The sequence below is a fragment of the Lates calcarifer genome, unplaced genomic scaffold (genome assembly GCF_001640805.2).
Source record: "Lates calcarifer isolate ASB-BC8 unplaced genomic scaffold, TLL_Latcal_v3 _unitig_732_quiver_1353, whole genome shotgun sequence".
NCBI lineage: Eukaryota > Metazoa > Chordata > Actinopteri > Centropomidae > Lates > Lates calcarifer.
The window spans coordinates 24157-35916 of record NW_026117947.1 but is presented as its reverse complement, the minus strand read 5'-3'; the positions used below and the strand labels follow the sequence as shown (position 1 = coordinate 35916).

The 11760-nt window shown below is 38.6% G+C and overlaps 2 pseudogenes; both read left to right on the top strand.

Annotated features, from left to right (window-relative positions):
* The first annotated feature begins 766 nt into the window (after positions 1-766).
* On the top strand, positions 767-3452 carry LOC108879769 (5-hydroxytryptamine receptor 3C-like; annotated as a pseudogene).
* A 335-nt stretch (positions 3453-3787) lies between these two features.
* On the top strand, positions 3788-11062 carry LOC108879770 (5-hydroxytryptamine receptor 3A-like; annotated as a pseudogene).
* Positions 11063-11760: the final 698 nt, after the last annotated feature.

Sequence of the window (11760 nt, the reverse complement as noted above, 5' to 3'; positions counted from 1 at the left end):
AAGTTAGTTTAGCACAAAGATTGAAAACAGCTAGACTGACTCTGTCCGAAGGTGACAGAATTCACCTACTCGCACCTGTAAAGCCCACTGTTTTTATATTTTAGATCTTGTTTGTTTAATCCACACAATTTCTGGTTTTATGAAGGGTTATGTGCCCAACTACGTCTCGGCCAGGATTAGTAACTTCCAGTTCACCTGATAATTCTTTGTAAATCCATCTTTGAACGTTAATCCAAGACGGTCACACCCAGTGCTCACCTTGTTATCACTCTATTTAAATTGCTTAAATGATCTTTCTCTGCTTTGGTACATCCTTTGTTCATGAATAAATGATAAAAACAAAGTGTTTAAATCTCCTTTTAAATTATTTGAATCACCTGTAGTAGTGGGTGATACTGTTGTTGGAAATGTCCTTATAGAGAACTGAATTGAGGAGAAGAGCTCAGAGCAAAACATTTGAAATAAATGGAATAAAATGCAGTGAATTGATCAAAGGCAAGAGAAAGTTAATGTATTATGTTAATGGAATTTTTTTGGTTTGTAAACAAATATCTGTTCATTGTTAAGTGATTTAATAGCTTGGTATTTGCTGATGCACACCCTGTGTTTATTTTGAAGGTGAATGACTTCACTGTGTGTGCTGCTATGTTTATTATTGTTCACAGTCTTTATAATATTGTCAGAGCAAAAGCACATTACACAATACTGTATAATTTGATGCTCCACCAAACACACCTTGAAAGACATTTTGTGTTTGATGTCTCAGGATAGAGAAAGACGACTCCCCCCAGAATCCATACATATTTATATCCTACAACGGGATGGTCACTTCTGAAGAGGACGTGAAGGTGGTCAGCACCTGCCAAAATGGACGTCCACAAGTTCCCCTTCGACACGCCAGAAATGCAACATCTCCATTGGTTCTGCAATACACAGTGGTGAGGGAGGCAGTGTGTGTACTGAAGTTACCCCATCTGCATAGGGAGCGAGACCAATAGCCTGAAGGAGAATAGGGACTGTGTCGTTGTTAGTCTTGTAGTTTTGTGTGTTTTTGTACTCAATTTGTTTCTCTTTTAGCCCCATGATGGTTCTTTGTAGTTGTTGTGTGTCTCTTTCATTTATTTTGCTTGTTTGTTGTAGTCATTTCACTTATTTTCCAACAAGACATGTTGGGCCCTCGGACCCATCGGCTTGTGCGCGAGTTCAGTGATCCCCCCCGTGGTTGTGACCACAGTGTTTTTATATCCACTTTATCTCAAAATCTCCCTCTCTTCTCTCACCACAGTCGATGAAATTCATCTCCTTCCTTTCTCCAACTCATCTCGAGCCACTCAGTTTTCCCGAGAGGTGATGAAGACTCAGGGAGACTGGGAGTTCCTTCAGCTGTCTGTCAACAGCAACAATTTCACCCATGAAAACAAAACAGTGGGATCAGCTCATATACACTGTACGCAACACTGGGAGAGACACAGATGGGTGACAAATATCAGGAAAAGGCTGATAAATGAACAGAGAAAGTGCACAACAGATATATACATGCATACACATTTTTGTATTTTTCTGACACCTGGAGTGGGGTTTTCACTCTAGAAATGTCTGTTAATAGTTTCTGACCCTTGAACCTGTCTTCCCAGTTCACCATGAAGAGGAGGCCGCTCCTCCACGTAATCAACTTCCTGTTGCCAATCCTGTTCTTCTTGACTCTGGATGTCGCCTCCTTCTTCATCTCAGACCACCGTGGAGAGAAGCTGGGCTTCAAGGTCACGGTGCTGCTGGCCATCTCCGTCCTGCTGCTCATCCTCAATGACATCCTGCCTTCCATGTCCAACAAGACTCCTCTCATAGGTTACAACACTCTGGACTAGATTCCAGCGTGAATTAGAGATGATTTATTTAATAGAAAATAGTTCACAGATATCTTGAAACCAAAACAATCTGTAGTTCTAGAGATTATTGCTATTTAACTGTTATCGCCTGTTTCCTCCTCTCAGCGACCTACTGCATTGTGATTTTTGCTCTGATGCTGCTCAGTCTGCTGGAGACGATCTTTGTTACGTATCTGATGGAAGTAGACTCAGCCTCCCAGGAGAAGCTCAAGCTGGAGGATGACAGGGAGGACGAGCAGGAAAAAGGCAAAATCAATAACTCTAACACAGGTGAGACCCACATTTAATTTTCTAATTCACCTGTTTCAGAATCAGAATCAGAACAATATAAGGCTCAAAATCTGTCTAACCTTCATATTTAAACATTTAAATATTCAGTGAAATAAAAAATTGTCACAGTAATTGTGAATCATTTCACCTGTGTGTTCTTGTGCGTGTGTTTTCAGAGAAGAAAAGACAAACCCGCTGTTCGTGCATCTGCAAAGTATCCGACGGTGAGAAACAGCATGAAGTGCTGCCTCTGTCTGAAGAGGTACAGGATTATAGATACAGATGCAGTCTTTACACACAACAGTTTAAAGTCTGGGTCATTAAAAGTATGTCTATACATTCATTTTCAACATGTGTTCAAAACTAGGAGCATACACTTTTCATGTGATTTAGAGGACCACTTCTATTTGTAGTTTTATGCAGCGTCATAACACCCTCCACTCTCTGTAATGCTTCTTTCTCAGTCCTTATTACATAAAGTAATGCAAAGTTATCTTGCAAGTTAGCGTTAACCAGTAAAATTCATAAAAGTGCACATTCCTTGTAGATTGTAACGTGAATGCAGTATTTCTATTGATTACCTTGTGATCGGCAAGATGAAAGATAAAATAGTTACTATGATAATTTAAAATTCTATATATTTATACACAGTTTGCATCTTGAGACACCAGATTTCAGCCTGTTGAGAAGCAGTGACTTACACTGTCAGTCTCAGTGGGAGAATAAACCCTCTCTAATGTGACTGTGTGGCTGTGTGTGTGTGTGTATGTGTGTGTGGGCAGGTTAACAAAAGCGTTCAGTCACAAGAGACTCACGTGTTGCTGTTGGTCCTGGAGGAGCTGAAGGAGCTGCAGAGAACTCTGAATCTGCACCTCAGTTCCAATGAGGTGGGGGTGAAGTACATCCACTGGGCCAAAAGAGTCAACAGAGGTTTCCTAATTTTCTACATCACCAGTGTGATTCTGTTTCTGTCTCTCATCTTCAACGAATGGAACAGTTAGAAATACATTACAGACCTTATAATACCTCAGTTTCTGTGTTGTATTCCCTCTGTGTGAAAATATAGTTTGTTAATGTATTCGGTGGAATCAGTCAGTTCTCTGCGTCCATTTGTTTTCCACTTTGTAAACAAGGTCAACACATATAAACAAGGCCTACACTGTAAAAAAAAATTGTCGACAGAATCTGTATTTGTCTTGGTGTGAGTTGACTTTATGTGGTTTCAGCTGGGATAACTTCCTCACTGACTGTAGAGGCGTGTTGAACACATTACCTTTTGATCTTATTGTTCAAAAATGTGTAATAATTATTTCATGTTGGTTCAGAGTAAAAACTAAATGTTGAAGAAAAGAAAAGGAAAACTGTGGAGTCTTTAAACCTACTTGAATCGCTGGCAGCTGATGTCAATTTATGATGAATTTGTGATAAATAGGACTTAATGTGTTTAAATGAAAAAAACATACTTAACATTTATTGAGGAGTTTTAAATATCAGGATTATATATCAGGTTAAGCCCATAAATAGTTGAACTGATGTAAAAACCAAAAGATCAGTGCAGCTGTATAAATGAAGGTGCAGCTGTGTCCAGTGGTTGATATAGGAGAGCAATAGTTACCCCAAGATGCACCTCAATGTGGTCACGACCACCTCCTAAAATCTTGTGCGCAAGTGTGACAAGAATAGAGACAAACTGAATGTAATATAATCCAACCCTGCAGACTCACTGAAGTCATTTTTTTTACACTGTAATTGTTCATATTATCTCCTCATTCAGACAAATAGATCTTTACCTCCCATCCTGTTTCAGTCCTCTTTCACCTCACAGCTCATCGGTCTCTCAGGCTTTAAACCAATCACGTCCATCCTCACCAGCCTGATATCCAGTATGTTGTAAACTCGCTGTCAGAGAGAAGGTAGCTCGTTTATTTTGTGCATTGCAGGGTGGATCTGGTGTTATTATAGTGGACACACACTCCTCTGACATTTCTAACATTTCCTCTGGTGCCACCATTTGTGGTTGTTGAGTGAGTTGAATGAGTTGTTTTGAAAAAATGTTTAATTGCCATGAAATTTAATACACACATTCATGCTCCCATCAGGGTGAATTGTTATAACTACTGATCCATTAACTTTTGCTGTAGCACCTTCATCAGTTCTAAATGTAAATGTAATCCAGTATTGTGGTTTAAAAATATCCGCACAACTAATTAACATTGGCCAAAGCTATACTTGTGTTTAGAAAATTGAATTAGCAAATGTTAGAATGCTAACATCAGCATTTAGCAGTACATTAATAGTCAATTTCTCTGAAATTATATTTGTTAATGTGCCAGTGATGAAGCCCTCTAGTGGCCATCCTAGTTATGACAGGAATTAATAGAGGATTGATATTAAATTTGTGCAAAGGAGTTCAGGGTTGGAGAGATTAGAACCTTCACCATGTGTTTAATATTGTCACCACAACAACAAAGAGCTCTTAATCTCAGTGAAGTGCTCATTTTAACCCATCACGATCATGGTCATTTCATTAAACATTAAATAAGCCCGTGATCTGAAGCACAAGATCAGTTGACTGAAAGACCGGAAAGTTGATGGAGAATGACACAATCAGCTTTTGTTGTATTTCAACCATTTTATTCCTGTTTTTCTCGATAAGATAATTATTCATTCTCTATTATGGCGAGGACAAATCACTACTTAAACACATCATCTAAGCACCTCCTTTATGTACCATCATCATTCAGTAGGTGATTCTTGGACTCTTTCCTACGTGTCCATTGCTGCCATTTTGAGTGACAGGAATTAAACACTTCCAGTAAAAATAATAAGCAGTCCTCCAGGTTCAATGTGTCAATTCAAATCTGATCCCAGGAACTCCTTTGACAGTGTCCTTGTGCCACCACTAGGTGGTGCACTGTACTTTATGCAGGTAGCCATCAGCAGCTTTGAATTTCCATGTTCTGTTTGATAGTTGATGATTATGACACTGATATACAACTAATACAATACATACAATATAAACACAATATATCCCAATTAAACAGCTCTTGTTACATGCACATGCAGTTCAAGTCTTTGAATGATTATGGTGAAATTTAGAGTTTATTAACTTTTGTTTTTATCTCTCTTTCAGGTGATTGAAAATTGCAAGTCAGCTCTGTCTGATGTCCACAGCAGCAATGGCGCCATCATCACTGTCAAAATGGCGACCACTGAGCTCCTTCTTCATCTTTGGGAACAGGTAGTGGTCTGAGGGGACAAATCAGGTGACTTGGACTTCAAATCCACATTCAGCTGATGCAGATGACTGCACAAAAATCAATGTTGTTCATTTTCTCAGACAGTAAAATTTGCATTTACCAAAAACAGAAATACCACAAAAGTTATTCACTTAAAACTTTCAGCATAATCACTCAAAGTAGCTATGTAAGAAGAGCTGTTAACTCATCTCCTTCTACCATAGGCCAAAAACTTATCAATCATTCCAGCATACTGACAGGAGAGTCTCAAGTGTTACTGATGGTGCTCCTGTTTATATTTTTCGCCTGGATGTGATGGATTTCTATGCAAATGCATAGATAGATGCAATGTTTATTGGGTGCCGTTACTGTACTTACTTTTATCATTAAACAGTCATTATGGCCCATTTTTGTCTCCACCAGGAGCCTCTTGTTCTTCCCCTAAACAACCACTGAGAGCTGCTGTGATGACTGCTGTGGGAGTGACCACTGTCTCCAGATGGCTATTACAGTAATGAGATTGAAAAAAAAAAAAAAAAAGTTATATAAACCAATAAAGGTTTAGTCATTCAGTTTGTCTGGCCCTCTTCCAGTATGAGGCAGCGGCATTATTACTGCAGCCGACTTGACATTTCCAGACAATACTGAGAGGAAAAGGATACACACTTAGAGACATCTCGCACAGGTGTCGCAGTCATGATGCTTGCTGCTTTCCTCCTCCTGCTCTTCCTCACAGGTAAGCTTAGACAATGTTCAGCATGATATACGCAGGTGAATCCTGAGAAACGTATTACTTGGATGGTGTAGTGTTTTTTTTATTTGCTAAAACTGCACTGTGACTGTCACTACTGACTTTTTATGGGTAAGATATTATGATTTTCTGATGATTTGCTCTCCTACGTTTTTGTCATTTGCATGTGTCCACTTTATGTTTATGGTGAAGGAAATAAGGTGTGAGGCTTTCAGTGTGAATCAAACTCATATCAAAATACAAATAAATAGATTTTAATAACATTTTCAAAAATATAGCAATAACAGAAGAGGAACATTTGATTGATACAATAGTACTTTCAGTGAACTTTGCTAACCTAATCAAAAGGAGATGTATTTGGACATTGTTTAGCAGATGGATCTCAGATAGAGAGCTCCAGGACTTAAATGATTGCAAAAAAATGCTCATGCCCATTTCATAATGGCTTTTTCTGTGACCACAGTCGCTGGATATTACTGCAGACATTTATGAGCAGGTGTTTTTCATGGTTTAATTATAAATTCAGAGGCAGTGGATTCCCTCCCACAAAGCTTAATGTTTGTCCTTTCTTCTAAATTATAAGTAATTACGGACACACACAGTAACAGATGCCTAGCTCAACACCAGGACTGCAGTTTGTCTCATAGTGAACATGTCTTCATGTTTTTGCTTCAGATGGAGCGTACTCTCAGGATAACTGCAGTTATCAAGATGTTTTAAACTACCTGAACCTGACCAAAAACAATGAGCTGTACTTCATGACCCGGCCTGTTAAAAACTACAAACACTCCACAGAGGTACATCTGGAGGTTCTGCTCTATGCCATTCTAGATGTGGTAAGTGGTTAAAGCTTTATTATTTCTACTGACTGGGCCAAAAGCCAGTCATCTCAACAATACTGCCTCTGAGGGAGACAAAAGCTCAAGAGCAGTGCTGGGAGGTTCAAGCGTTATTTTCCCTTAGTAAATACTGGGTCTGGACCTCTAACTGTATCGAGTATTTAAAGTTTTCGAGTAGTGGGTGTTGCACATCTTTCAGGCCATACGGTTGCAGGACACGCTAACATGATTTATAATTAAAACTCATCAGTATTCTTTGGTGTTTGGGCTGCAGTTCTGCATGTACAGGAACTGTCTAGAGCAGCAGTCTATACAAGAGTTGGTATCAGCTGCAGCTGAGTTAAGTCAAGTATACAGCTGTGTGTGCGTCAAGTATCAGTAGAAAAGATTTTTCATTTTTGAGTTCATTTTTGCCCAGGACTACTAGAGAGTCAAAAATGGAGGAAGCGATGGTAGAGTTTTTGGCTTTGAAGTGATCATGTCTTTTAATGTTTCTTATGGTTTTAATCAGATATGACAGAAACATTACTATGCTCATATGATATTTGGCACCTGGTATAAGAGAATAAGCGAGCAGCCACGAATGAAAACGTTGTAATAGTAAGAAAGTTTTCTTTTCTGCCACAGGCTGCTTCACTAATTTTTACCTTCTCTAACTATATTAAAATTCATCAACAGTTAACTACATTTAAACATGGGGTTTTAAAGTAGCGTGAATAGCAAATCATGTGAATTCAAGAGCCTGCTAGTTAGCTGGCCTAGCATGGTGGGCCACTTATTTAAAAAAAAAAAAAAGGAATTATTGCCTTGTTTATGTGTTTTTATAATGTTTTTATAACAAGATATTACTTAATCAAAAATTATATTTTGTCAGTTAGACATTTAATGTTTTTTTTACTATTATTTACTATACTATACTATAATATTTTACTAGCTAACTTTTGATATTGATCTCTTGCTTTCTGTCTGTGGTTTTGTACGAGTCAAACCACACAAGTTTATGTGCTGATTTTACAGAGGTATTCACAAATACAGTTTATTTTAGGTATTCTCAAAATTCACAGCAGCTTTCGATGTTTATAACTGTGTATTGTAGTGAAGTAGTGCTCTCCAGTTTAGACTTGAAATAATATTGACTGACTCATGAACACAATGTTGGTCTGATTTTTATCATAGTTTTGCTGTGTGATGAATCTTTTAAATAATGTGTGTGTGTGGTTGTGTTGTCATGTTCTCTGGCTGGAAAGATTTTCACACATATTTTTTTGTTTACAGGTTGAGAAAGACCAAAAATTCATTCCTTACGTTTGGATTCTCATGGTGAGTACTGTCATTTTTTCCTCGGAGCCCTTTTAATCTGTGTCTTAACTTTCCTGTTTTTTGCCTCCTATTTTCCCCTGTAGAAGTGGCACAATGAATATATTTCCTGGGATCCAAATCAGTTTTGTGGAATTGATAATGTTTCTATTCCCACTGAGATTATGTGGAAACCAGATCTCACTATTGAAGAAATGTAAGTATAAAAGTATCTTCACTCGCCCACACACATTGATGTGTTCAGTGCGCATATTGATTTTCTAAATTGATAAATAATTAAAAGCACATTATATCTAGACAGCTGTAATGGCTCTCAGCTTCAAATGTAAAAGTAAAATTAAGAAAATTAACATCAGTATCATAGTTTCCGATCTCTATTTCTGTCCATTTCAGATTTTTCAGTCATGGCGGTAATGGGGAATAGAGCCTGGTGTTTTTGCTTAGATACAGTATGACACAATAGCTGGTGCTAAAACACTGCTTGACGCTTGTTAAATGTGATCCCCATTTTAAGGCACAACAACTTTTTTACACACTTTTGTATGATTAAATTGTCATCAAGAGCATTTCCATCTACCTGCAGACTGTTAACAGTCTGTTAACAGTTTTAATGCTAGGAATGAGGCAGCAATGCAATCCCAGGCCACAACTTATCTTGAACAAAAATGGATTCACATAATGATTCACGCATAATGAGGTATACAGATTTTAAATTTGGGAAAAGTAGAGGACTGTGCACTGTGAGCACTTGATATCGGTGCATCTCTAGTTTTTGAAGCAGTTGCCATCATGCATGTTTCTGTGTTCACATATCTCTATGTGTTTTCATACAGGACAGAGATGGACAAAGCACCTCCGAGTCCTTATCTCTCTATCAACAATAAAGGTTATGTTGAAGTCCAGAATGACCAGGTGCTGGTCAGCACCTGCAGGATGCACATTTACAATTTCCCCTTCGACATACAGAGCTGCAACCTCTCCTTCAAGTCTGTCATACACACTGGTGAGAGCGAGACAGATTGTGTTTATAGACCTTCATTGTCATATTGTCTTTTTATCTTACCTGATAGCAACATACCAGCAACATTACATAAAACTGATACCTTTCACTGTCACTGAAGGTGATAGAAAGATAGAGCTGGCAGTAGCAGCGCTGCAGCCGTCACACACACACAATGCAGACAGTGTGTCCTGGTTGTAACAATTATTTAATTTCTGATCTCAGCCAAGGACATTCGGCTCCTGCCAGTTGACAACTCTTCAGAGGCCACAGAGTGGTCTCGGGAGGTGATGCGTACTCAGTACGAATGGCTGTTCATCAACATGAAAGTCACCTTCAACAATGCCAGTGATTTACTTGGCCAAGACATCGTCATATACACTGTGGGTACAACTAGATACAGGTGCAGTCAGATAGAAACATGTCATCAATCACTTTAATTAAAGTGAGAATAAACAACTTCTTTGTTTTAATTTGATTGAATATGAGATAGCAGAACTTAAAGATAATTGCTAATATGTGGACTTCATCATTTCACAGATCAACATGAAGAGGAGGTCAGTCCTCTACATTGTCAACTTCATATTACCTGTCTTGTTTTTCTTGGGTCTGGATTTGGCCTCCTTCTTGATCTCAGACAGCGGAGGTGAGAAGCTGAGCTTCAAGGTCACTGTGCTGCTCGCTGTCACTGTGTTACAACTTATTCTGAATGAAATCCTGCCGTCCTCATCAAACAGGATCCCACTCGTAGGTAAAGAAGCTCAGTGTCTTGCCTTTATTGGACTGTACTTCATATGAGTAGTAACAGCACATATAATGACTCACTGTGTAGTTAATTATCTGCATTAATGAAGCTGACGTCTTCCTTCAGCGGTTTACTGCATTGGGATTTTTGCTCTGATGATGCTCAGCCTCTTGGAGACAATTTTTGTGATGTACCTGATGGAGAAAGATTCTGCATCCCAAGACAATGAGACAAATGAAGACCGAAGCACAAGTGAGGACTGCAACCAACAGGGAAAGGCCAACTTTCTGAAATGTCATGGAGGTGAGACCAGGAGCCAGTTGCACGAGCTGTTAGTTGTTATTTTTCTAATTAATACACACTGGTTAATTGTATTATTTTGAATTTGGTAAAAAAAAGAAAAAAAGAAACAAACAAACACTTTTTTTCAGAGGTGCACAAATGGACTCAGTGTGCATGTATCTATGATGGTGCTGGTGAAACTCAGACTGAATTGCTATCCATCACCAAAGAGGTTAGAACTGGATTGTACTTTAATTCTCATCACATTAATGGAAACAAAACACTGAATGTCAAATTTAACAGCTGTCACTCTCCATCTACTAAATTACTTTTGCAGCACAACAGCAGCAAGCAAGTGGAGGAGTACCAGGCCTTGGAGAAGGTCTCAGGTGAGCTGAGGGAGATGGAGAAAACATTGACTCTGCTCCTCGACAGCAGGAAGGAAGAGGTCAAGCCCGGCTACTGGACCAGAGTGGCTAAAAGAGTCAATGTAGTTTTCTTTATTTTCTATGTCACAGTGGTCACCGGGTTTTTAATTTTCATCTTTTTAAAATGGAACAATGCATAGAGATGATGATTGTCATTTCATTTCCTTATTGTCTCCCAGGCTTGTTTCACGAAATACCGTTCACATAACACGAAAGGCATTTTGCATGTCATTTCTATGCATTTTTTAAAAATCTCCTAACCATAAGAGCGTTAAATGACAGTAGCGTAGTATTTGTACGCAACCCCATGGGATCGCATTTTACCTGTCTTTTCTCAAGCACAATACATACCTGGTTTGTACTTGTTTGCAGGAAAGCCTTGCAGCCTTGCACTGAGTCTGACACTGACAAAGGTCTCACCTCCTACGCCTACTCCATCACCTATTCAGCTTTTTTGTATTACTAAGCCAACTCCCAAAAATCCCTGTAAAATTGTTACAATCTTAAACTGTGTTATGAATCCACTCAAGTACTGCAACAGTGTAGCTCACTTTAAAGTTATAATCCTTAAGGTTTCAGTCCTGGTTTATCTGGCACAACTGCAGTCACAGCAAGTGAATTTTACTACCACTGTTTCATCTTAAATCTCCTGGGGACAACAAACATACTATATAGCCTAGTGACACCAAATTCCTGGTGTTTGCAGTTGGCATTTTGTTCATCAGCATGCACCATTTCATCCAATAACTAATCAATGAAAAGGGAAAATACATCTGTCCTGGCTAAAGAGCAAACTCTTATTTTGTTACCTTGTTGGAGCAGCTCAGGGAAAGGACAACAAGGTCACACACAGTTAATTCAGTAGTTGTATTTGTACAACTGACCCCTGTTTCATAATTGTCTGCAAACTATTTTAGCCAAACGAACTGTGGGCTGAGAGGATTGTTTTACTCATGTTAATAAAGAAGAAAGTTCATATGTTAGACTAATTAAATAAATTAAA